Source organism: Schistocerca serialis, chromosome 10 (genome assembly GCF_023864345.2).
Source record: "Schistocerca serialis cubense isolate TAMUIC-IGC-003099 chromosome 10, iqSchSeri2.2, whole genome shotgun sequence".
Classification (NCBI taxonomy): domain Eukaryota; kingdom Metazoa; phylum Arthropoda; class Insecta; order Orthoptera; family Acrididae; genus Schistocerca; species Schistocerca serialis.
In genome coordinates, this window is record NC_064647.1 from 155,136,570 (window position 1) to 155,148,191 (window position 11,622).

Sequence of the window (11,622 nt, forward strand, 5' to 3'; positions counted from 1 at the left end):
TGCATTCCGAGAGACCTGCGCAATTCCAGCAGGACAATGCGACACCCCACACTTCCATAACTGCTACAGAGTGGCTCCAGGAACACTCTTTTGAGTTTAAAAGCTTCTGATGGCCACCAAACTCTCCATGCATGATCGTTGAGCATATATGGGATGCCTTGCAACGTGCTGTAGAGAAGAGATCTACACTCTCTCGTACTCTTCCTGATTTATGGGCAGCCTTGCAGAATTCATGGTGTCAATTCCATCCAGCACTGCCTTAGACATTAGTCGAGTCCACGCCACGTCGCGTTGAGGAACTTTGCGTGCTTGATTGGGCCCTATATGATATTAGGCAGGTGTACTACTTTTTTGGCTCTTCTGTGTATATAGGAATGGAGTACACTGTTAATAAGATAAATTAATAGAGTAAATCGTGCTTCTTAATCTAACTTTGAACTGCAACTGATATAGACTGTATATAACAGTGCACGAAGCCCAAAGTAGTCAACTTTATTAAACAATTCTGATACCAGAAATATCCTAACACAGAATTCTATCCAAGGAAGTCCTCCCAAACTATAACATTGCTTGTCTTTCCTAGCAATACTCAGCGTTTGCTAATCTTTCATAACTGCAAACCGTAACTTTTATCAGAAAAGCATATTTAGTGAGGTATTTTTGTTAGTCAATCTTTGCTGTGATGTGATAGTCTTTTCTGCAATAATGAACATTAAGTATATGAGAAAGGGCATCAAAATCAGTGACTAAGTGAGGCAGGTTTTTTTCAGTAATAACTCTAAATATGATACCTTTTCCAGACAACCCGCTGTAATTAGAATTCCACTTTAAAATTTTCATGTAACACATCCCCAGGCTTACTAGAAAGGGAGTTCAAAAAATTTTGCACAGTCGTTTTGCAGGTGGAGAATGAAATTTTTTGTGAGCGTACTTGGAACATTTAGCTATACATTGAGCCTACTCAGTGTAGCCTCCAGCAGCTGTGACGCATTAGGCCTAACATTCTTCTCGTGATGTAACCGTACTTTGGTAAAATTTTGGGGGTTGACTTTTACACCATGGCTTGACACAGGAAATAAGGTCTTTCTCACTATCAAATATTTCACTGCGCAGGTGGGCCTTTAGACGACCAAAGAGGTAAAAATAAGACGGAGCCAAGTCCGCACTGTGGAGAGGAAGAGGAACAATTTTCCAACCCATTTTCCTGATTTTCTCCTGCTTCAGAAGGGCTGAATGGGGATTCGCATTGTCACGGTGTAATCTCATAAGCTGACCCTGAAGCTGTGGTCTGTGGGTCTTGATGGCACGTCGCCGCTTGTCCAGTGACAAACAGTAATGGTCCCGGTTAATTGTGGAGCCAGGTCCCAAAAAGTCAATGAAAATGACACCACACTGATCCCAGAAGAATGAGGCCATCACCTTTCGGTCTGCTGTTCGTGGAAGTCTTGGTTTCTTCTTCCGAGGGAAACCCGGATGACGCCACTCCATGGATTGGATTTTGCCCTCACGTTGGGACAAAAACAACGATGTTTCATACTGGGTAATTACACCGTCGAAAGATTGTTTCCACTCTTCAGTAAAGGTCTGCCGGTCTCGGTGGCCGAGCGGTTCTAGGCGCTACAGTCTGGAACCGCGCGACCGCTACGGTAGCAGGCTCGAAACCTACCTCGGTCATGGATGTGTTTGAGGTCCTTAGGTTGGTTAGGTTTAAGTAGTTCTAAGTTCCATGGTAACTCCGCTACGGTAGCAGGTTCGAAACCTGCCTTGGGCGTGGATGTGTTTGAGGTCTTTAGGTTGGTTAGGTTTAAGTAGTTCTAAGTTCCATGGGACTGATGAACTTAGAAGTTAAGTCCCGTAGTGCTCAGGGCCATTTTGAAGTAAAGGGCTTCATGAGACCCTCACACACATTCTTCAAAAATGGTTCAAATGGCTCTGAGCACTATGGGACTTAACATCTATGGTAATCAGACCCCTAGAACTTAGAACTACTTAAACCTAACTAACCTAAGGACAACACACACATCCATGCCCGAGGCAGGATTCGAACCTGCGACCGTAGCAGTCGCGCGGCTCCGGACTGAGCGCCTAGAACCGCTAGACCACCGCGGCCGGCACACACATTCTTCCTCATCGTTTTCATTTCTCTTGTCAATAATCTAGGCACCCAACCTGCACAGATTTTTCTGTACCTTAGTGACTGTAACAGTGATATCACACTACCCAATGACAAACGAGTCATTTCAGCAAGCTGTCGTGTCGTCACACATCTGTCACTTTGGATGATTTGATCAATGGTCTCCTAATTCACGTCAGTCACTGCCGTCGGCGGTCTACCGCATCGTAGATTGTCCAGTAGAGAGAAATCACCTTCTTCAAACCTCTGCAACCACCGCTGGATACTGCTGCGATCCACTGTGCCCTCCCCATAAACAGGGAGCAACTTCCTGTGAGTCGATGTTGCAGAGTCATCGCCGGTCTTCAAGAGAAACTCCATCATCGACCGTTGTCGCAACCTGACATCTACTTCACTGTCCTTTACGGCTCACCTGTAAATAAAAGAAAATACTTTTATATACCAACTTATAGCAAAATTTTCCAAGCATGCTCACAAAAATTTCATTTTCCTCCTGCCAAAAATAAAAAAATTAGATATGACTGTGCAAAACTTTTTGAACGCCCTTTGTACAATTCCTACGCTGATACACAAAGTCTTATACGTTGCTCATAAAGCTCCTGTATCCTTTGTAGTAACCTCAATATAGGTTTTTAGGTGGCATTTTATAAGAACCAATTGGTTTCCCTGAGGTTAGAATTTTCTAACACCACATAAAATAGTACACAATATTGCGGGAAGTGTTGTTTCAAGCATCACTCATTGGAGTTCAAAATTTAATTCGATTCTTTCCATTACATCAATAGTTTTCTAGAAATTTACAATCTTATGGTAGAACTCACATAGACATTGTAGCAAACCATATTTTAAACGAACAGAAATGATAAATAGATAAACAATCTCTCACTGAAATAATATGTAATTACGTAAATGACTATTTATTTTCTGCCTTTCTGTTTAGTGTACATCCACTCTTTTAACCAAACCCAGGCAAAGAATAGTGAGCAGAATTGTGGTATATTAGTCTCAAATCTGCAAGCATTTCATTATAAACAATGTGCTCTCTTAATGTTGTAAGGTTGTCGTACATTCACAGATCCGTTGCTAAAATAGATAATTAAATGAGATGCCTATGAAAAGTCCTGAACATAGTACAAAACTGAAACTTCCTGGCAAATTAAAACTGTGTGATTGACCGAGACTCGATCTCGAGACCTTTGCCTTTCGCCGGCAAGTGCTCTACCATCTGAGCTACCCAAGCACGACTCTCACCCCCAACTCACAGCTTTACGTCTGCCAGTACCTCGTCTCCTACCTGCCAAACTTTGCAAAAGCTCTCCTGGGAACCTTGCAGAACTATCACTCCTGAAAGAAAGGATATTGTGGAGACATGGCTTAGCCACAGCCTGGGGGATGTTTCCAGAATGAGATTTTCACTCTGCGGCGGAGTGTGCGCTGATATGAAACTTCCTGGCAGATTAAAACTGTATGCCGGACCGAGAGTCGAACGGGGCGTAAATCGTGCTTGGGTAGCTCAGTTGGTAGAGCACTTGCCCGTGAAAGGCAAAGGTCCCGAGTTCGAGCCTCGGTCCGGCACACAGTTTTAATCTCCCAGGAAGTTTCATATCAGCGCACACTCCACTGCACAGTGAAAATCTCATTCTGGATAGTACATAACTATCTGATTGTATTTTATCCATCTCTCTTTTTCTTGCAAACATACCCTCTGGATGCAGTGGAATTATTCCTCTCCAATTCTAAGTACGTGGGACGCTCAGTAAGTAAAGAAACACATTTTTTCTCTGCCAGTTGTGGTACAAAATGCGTACTTTGTTGTTGAACATCGTGGAATATTCCCGTTTCAGCCCTTAAAGCCTCATGAACGTCCGATAGGTTTCGGCGCTATACTTAGCCTTCAAAATGGCGTCTAACGGAAGTGCGTTCCAATAACAGAGCTGTCGTCGAGTCTCTCTTGGCGGAAAACCTGAGCATCGCAACGCAGAATGTCTAGGGAGACCTGGAAGTGAACAAAAGCTCGGTGAGTCGTTGGGCTTGGCACTTGTCCTCATCGCAAGAACGTCCCGCAAACCATTCCAATGATCTGCGTGCCGGCGTGCCGCACGCAGTTGTGATCCCTGCAATGGTGGAACGTGCGGACACTCTCACTACAGGCAATCGACACGTCACATGCAATACCTCGCTGCTCAACCGAGCTTTTCCGTTGGCAGTGCTGGCACACTCGTCCACCTGCTGAGTTACTTAAAGATAAGTGTCCGCCGACCTCCTCGCTGCCTAAGACCATAAAGAGCAATGAAGGACCATTTATGCGGAATTGCGTGTGCGTTAAGACATTGATCCTGACGATTTTTGTAGGACATCGCCACAGGAGAAGAATGAAGAGTTCATCACTTCGAACCAGAAACAAAACGTTAATCCATAGAGTGGCATCAAACTCCATCTCCGCACACCTCAACGCCGCACTCTCTGCTGGTAAAGTCATGACGACGGTGTTCTGCACTCTGAAGGATTTATTCTGTTTGATGTACTCCCTCATGGTGGAACGATCAACACTGAAGCGTAATGTGCTACCCTCAGCTACTTCAGCGTGTTCGTCGTCACAAAAATGCAAACGTGCCCTTCTGCGTGATAACGCAAGGCCTCACACAAGTCTACGCACACGAGAAGAGCCCACAAAACTTCATAGGTCTGTTCTTCCTCAACCACCCCATAGCCTTGTTCTTGCACCTCTCGACTTCCATCTGTTTGCCCAATGGAAGATGCATTCAGCCAAAAGCAGTACGTCGATGATGGGGAGGTTATTGACGCAGCCAGAAGTTGGCTTCGATGTCGACCAGCAAAGAGGTACCATGTAGGCATACAGTTCCTCCCAATACGGTGGTGTAAGTCCGTTAGTTTGAATGGATATTATGTTAGAAACAGCAAAAATTTGTAAATTTGTGGTAAGATCTTATGGGAGCAAACTGCTGAGGTCGTCGGTCCCTAAACCTCCACACTACTTAATCGAACTTAAACTAACTTACACTTAGGACAACATACACACACCCACGCCCGAGGGAGGACTCGAACCGGGGAGCCGCGCAAACCGTGACAGGACGTCCAAGACCGTGCAGCTACCCCACTTGGCATTTAAACTAAAATAACGTTTTGTCGCCATAAGAGTGGCAAATAATATGTGGCATTGAAATCCTGAATAAAACCAACCTGCTTTCTTACTTAAAATGTGTTGCATATCTCAGTGGGAACTTCTCATTCATACAAAGAAACAGAACGTCAATAACGCAATCAATGTAAAATGGGGGCCGGCCGCTGTGGCCAAGCGGTTCTAGGCACTTCAGTCCGGAACTGCACTGGTGCTACAGTCACAGGTTCGAATCCTGACTCGGACATGGATGTGTGTGATGTCCTTAGGTTAGTTAGGTATAAGTAGTTCTAAGTTCTATGGGACTGATGACCTCAGATGTTAAGTCCCATAGTGCTCAGAGCAATTTGAACCATTTTTGAAAACACTAAAGCCATTCCCATAATAGGCGTCCGGTACTAAAAATTGTAGCAGCTGGGTGATAATTCTGTAATCTGCCCATTCTTTCCCTGGCATACCAAAACTTCGAATTTCTCATCAAACACGCATTTCAGAGAGTACTTTGATTCATATTCACCTGATAACTGGAAACACATATTACATTCTGAAGTAATCGGAAAACTGTAAAATACGTCGGTACCTTGTAACCGTAATTGTAGTATCTGATTTTTTTTAAATTTAATAGTAAAGTTGTAAGTAGGCTGTTTATGTTTTCTCTACGTAAGTAGGCTGTTTATGTTTTCTCTATGTAAGTAGGCTGTTTAGGTTTTTTATTGGTAACGCCACCTCTGTATGAAAATCACTGGCTGTGCTGTGTGCAGACTGTGGCTGCTTTGCATTGTTGTAATACTCGCCATTGTAGTGTTAGGCAGCTGGCTGTGAACAGCACGTAGCTGGTTCTAAGGACAATTCCAAAAACTTTGTGAGTGCACAAGTGATGGTTTATGGACTTGCTATATTCTCCGCAAGACTCTTCGATGGTGAATGTGCACCTGCACAATCGCAACAGATGGCTGCTGGCCATCTCTACAAGGACTACAGTGGGTCTGCACCTCTGGTGGCCCACCAATACCACAATCTCTACCAGGACTCTAGTGGGTCTGCTCTGTGATGACCTACCTACCAATATTCTTCCAAACTACGACTGACTCTGCTGTGGGTTTGATCTGTTGTGGCCCATTACCTGTCTGCATGTCGAGTCGGCACTGTCTTTCCGTTGGAAGGACAACACTACTTCTTCAAGACTGCATGGAAATCCACTACTTCCGTGTGCATTTTCTTCTACTGCTCAGACTTTGAAAAAAACACTATATTTTACCGTAATGAATGATCAGGACTGTCTTTATGGACTGTGATAAAATTTTAGCTTTTGACCAACGTTGTATCAATAAGTGTGTGCATTTGATATCTTTGTTATTGTAATTATGAAAATTTTTTTTCAAATATGTATTGGCCAATGCCCAAAAAAATTTGTAAAAAATTTTTGTGGGGAGCATGGGGGCTATGTAAGTAGGCTGTTTATGTTTTCTCTATGTAAGTAGGCTGTTTATGTTTTCTCTATGTAAGTAGGCTGTTTAGGTTTTTTATTGGTAACGCCACCTCTGTATGAAAATCACTGGCTGTGCTGTGTGCAGTCTGTGGCTGCTTTGCATTGTTGTAATACTCGCCATTGTAGTGTTAGGCAGCTGGCTGTGAACAGCACGTAGCGTTGCGCAGTTGGAGGTGAGCCGCCAGCAGTGGTGGATGTGGGGAGAGAGATGGCGGAGTTTTGTAATTTTTCATGAACTGCTATATTTATATATGATGATATCAAGGTAAATACATTGTTTGTTCTCTATTAATATCTTTCATTTGCCAACTATCCCTATCAGTAGTTAGTGCCTTCCATAGTTTGAATCTTCTATTTAGCTGGCAGTAGTGGCGCTCGCTGTATTGCAGTAGCTTGAGCAGCGAAGATTTTTGTGAGGTAAGTGATTTGTGAAAGGTATAGTTTAATGTTAGTCAGGGCCATTCTTTCGTAGGGATTTTTTGAAAGTCAGATTGCGTTGCGCTAAAAAATATTGTGTGTCAGGTTAAGCACAGTCATGTATAATTGTTCAAAGGGGACGTTTCAAAGTTATTGAAAATGTTCATTACTAATTGTAGCGCGATGAAATGCTCTTCTTGGCAATGCGTCATCGCGGTGCATCTGCTGTCCAGGAAGCGCGGGTTCGTTATCTTCGATGTCAGAATCTCTGTGATCACTGCCCTAACAGTGATGCAATTTCCCGATCTTCTGGTTTCTCGTCACTGTCCGTGGTCCTGGGAATGTTGCGTAACATAGCCGTACTCACAATGATTGTCAATGTTTTCTGCTGCTGATACAATCAGGTCTTCCACACGCCATATTTTATCTCGACGATTTTAGTAGTTTTAACTTCAGCCTTTATAAATCGATGACTTGCTTCAGTTTATGGATTTAAAAGCGAAACTAACAAGTACGATGTACACGCATATCCACTATCTCCAAATAAGTGACACTGTGTTATTTCTACATTTTCAAATTGATCTCTGCGAGCGCAGTTGCGAAATATGGTAATGTCGCGCACAGAACACGGCCACCGAGTCACAGTGTCTCTTATTAACAGATTATGTTCACCAGTGGATTGGCATTTAAGTGAAAAATATGATTTCCTATTGCAGATAATTCCACATTGTGTTCTGCAGGAGACATGTGGGTAAAATCCGGGGTACCAACAACACCAGGAAATCCGTCCACTAGGTTAAAATCAAACATCACAGAGCGCAATTCTTTTCTTCGAAGAAACCTTATAAAACGAGGAGATATTGATGATATATGTTCGATACATCATTTAATGACTCGTTGTGCTGTTGCATGATGCACATTACTATTCCCCACAAATAACAGTTTTGAATGCAACAGTTGCACACACCCATAAAGTAATCAAAAATCTGTTTATCGTGGAAGAAGGGTTATTCCTATCAGTAGGAAATCCTAACCATCCATTTCTTTGGTTTAGTTAGATATTTATTAAGTTTCACGCAGCATATACAATTTGTCCGATAAATAGTAAATTTGTGGAGCCAGTCATTTTACATATACATCACAATTTAATTTTTAAATGCGACTACATCCACATAATAAAGATTTATAATGCTAGTTTAACATTTTTTTATTTAATCTACAGATGTGAGTAAGTAATTCTTATCCACCACTCTATACACATTACAGTAATAGAAACTCTTCTACATAGAAGGAGTTGTCAAGAAACAACCTTCCTTCTTTGTTTTCGAATTTTACTTAACTTCCTGTCAGACATTTTATATGCCTGGGTAAGTTAACAAAAAAATTTGTTGTGGTATTGTGCAGCCCTTTTTATGCTGAAGACAAAGTTGTGTGAAATAATGAATGCTATTTTTCTTCTGGTATTGTAATTCTGTGGTCATTGTTCCTTTTCAACTGCAGTGGATTATATACAACAAACTTCGCGAGGAAATAAATATACTGTCAAGCAGTAGTTAAAATGTCCAAATATGTAAACAGATGTCTACAAGGTGATCGTGGGCCTCATCCCGATATTACTCTTACAGCACTTCTTTAACCATGAAGATTTCCTTTCTTAAAGATGAGCTACCCGAGAACATTATTCCATATGACATTATTGAATGGAAGCACGCAAAATATATCAGCTTACTACTCTGTCTCTCTCTAAGATTTGCAACGATTCGAAATGCAAATGTGGCTGAACTAAGTGGTTTTAGGATTTCCCAAATGTTCTTTATTAATTTTAAATCCACATCAATATGAAACCTAAGAATTTTGAACTTTCCACCCTGTTTATTATTTCCTCTCCATCTTTAACAATCATTTTCGTTCTAGTGCCCCTAGATGTCCAGAACCGAAAATGTTGTGTCTTTTTAAAACCTGAGGGTGGGACTATTCGAGGAAAACAAGTCAGTGATATGTTTAGGAACATTATTTACTATTTCTTCTGTTTCCGTAAAAAAGCTTGGACTGATTACAATACTGGTGACATGTGCAAGAAGAACTAATGCTGCTTCCTGCATATTAGACAGAAGGTCATTTACATACGTAAGAAAGAATTGTGGACATAAGATTTAGCCTTGGGGAACACCACATGTGATATCTCCCCAGCCACAATAATGTCACCAGACTACAATGGTTCTACGACTTTCTGCATTCGTTTGGTTAGATGTAAGAGATTATCCACTTGTGCGCTATGTCATCAATCCCATAAAACGATCATTTACCTAGGGGAATATTGTGATTCACACAGTCAAATGTCTTGGACAAGTCGCTGAAAATACGATCCGTTGTACTTTAACAACAACTACACTGTTTCATTTGACAGACGAAATCTCTCTTCAAACTCCCTGTCACCATAAACTTGGAAAGGGTTTCTCCTTTTCACAATCACTGCAACACTGTTTCAGTCACAACTTACCCGGTCAAGGTATAGCAATTATTCCTCTCTACCATCCATAACATCGAAGCGGAAAGCCTTCTTAATATCGTTCACTTATAAACCCGAGGCTATGTCGAGCAAACCGGACGCGAGCCATGGTCAAATTTAATCACAGTCAACTCCCTCGTTGCGGTCGGTGCACCAGAAGCATTCGTTGAGTAGAGTTAAATACCGACTTAACTGCGGATAACTTTTACTCGAGGTTAGTGCACCCTACCGTCATTGTGCTAGCTGAACAGCTAACAGTATTTTGTAACTCATGAATGGTTCCTTCTATTGACCCATTGACTGGCGACTATTTAGAACAACCCCGAGCAATGCTCGACGGTCACTGCATAGGGTCTTCCCGTTCTTGGTTCAGCTTCACAATCACATTACCAACAGTTCAAATGGTTCAAATGGCCCTAAGCACTATGGGACTTAACATCTGATGTCATCAGTTCCCTAGACTTAGAACTACGCAAACCTAACCAACCTAAGGACATCACATACAACCATGCCCGAGGCAGGTTCAAATGGCTCTGAGCACTATGGGACTTAACATCTTAGGTCATCAGTTCCATAGAACTACTTAAACCTAACTAACCTAAGGATATCACACACATCCATGCCCGAGGCAGGATTCGAACCTGCGACGTAGCAGTCGCGCGGTTCCGGACTGCAGTGCCTAGAACCGCGAGGCCAGCTACGTGGTTCCAGACTGAAGCGCCTTGAAGAGCTCGGCCACAGCGTCACCAACAGTCGACCTGGGCGACTTTAGATGAGTTGAAAAGTTCCTGGTGGATTTGTTTCCCATGTGGCATCCAACGATTAGTCGAAGTTCGAAGGCAATGACCTCTCGTAATCGATACATTCTGCTGTCACTGTGCTTACATCCCGATCTTCCCTGCCTTCCTTTATATTGGTGGGTGTCACGTGATACCTAGTGGTCTATTTCGCATTACCTAGGGGTGTCCACTTATATTTGGTCAGATAGTATATTTATATTAGGATTTTTTTACCACTCTTCTGACTGGTTTGACAAAGAGCTCCACGAATTCGTCTCTTGTCCCAAATCTTTCATCTCAGAGTTGCACTTGCAGTTTAGGTTCTTAATTATTCTTTGCTCTATACTGGTGCCCCTAGCACCATATAAATCATTCCTTGATGTCTCAATAGATGTCCTATCATCCTGTCCCTTCTTGTCAGTGTTTTCCACACATTCCTTTCCTCTCCTATTCTGCGCAGAACCTCCTCATTACTTACCTTCTCAGTCCACCTAATTTTCAATATCCTTCTGTAGCACCACATCTCAGACAATGCTGTGCTCCAAACGCACATTCTCAGAAATTTCTAGCTGGCCTGTGTGGCCGAGTGGTTCTAGGCGCTTCGGTCTGGAACCGCGACACCACTACGGTCACAGGTTCGAATCCTGCCTCGGGCGTGGACGTGTGTGATGTCCTTAGGCTAGTTAGGTTTAAGTAGTCTAAGTTCTAGGGGACTGATGACCTCATATGTTATGTCAAATAGTGCTCAGAGCCATTTGAAGCATGGCTCAAAGTAAGGCCCATGTTTGATACTAATAGAATTCTCTTAGCCAAGAACACCATTTTTGCCAATCCTAGTCTTCTTCTTATGTCCTCCTTACTCTGTGGGTCATATATTATTTTGCTGCCTACGTAGCAGCAATTTCTTAATTTCATCTACTTCTTGATCACCCATTCTGATGTTAAGTTTCTAGCAGTTTTCATTTCTGCTACTTCCCACCACTTTCGATTTAGTCTCACTCCTAGTTCTGTATACACCAGACTGCTCATTCGATTTAACAGAACCTGTAATTCTTCTTCACCACCACTGAGGATATCAATGCCAACAGTAAATCTTATTATTGATGTCTTTTCAACTTGAGCTTTTATTTTATTTGTCTCATTGCTTCTTCGAAA

The 11,622-nt window shown here is 42.4% G+C and overlaps 1 non-coding gene across 1 annotated transcript; it reads left to right on the forward strand.

The window, feature by feature from the left end:
- The first annotated feature begins 3,635 nt into the window (after positions 1-3,635).
- On the forward strand, positions 3,636-3,710 carry Trnas-uga (transfer RNA serine (anticodon UGA)). The gene has a single exon. It is a non-coding gene; the product is annotated as a tRNA-Ser (tRNA).
- Positions 3,711-11,622: the final 7,912 nt, after the last annotated feature.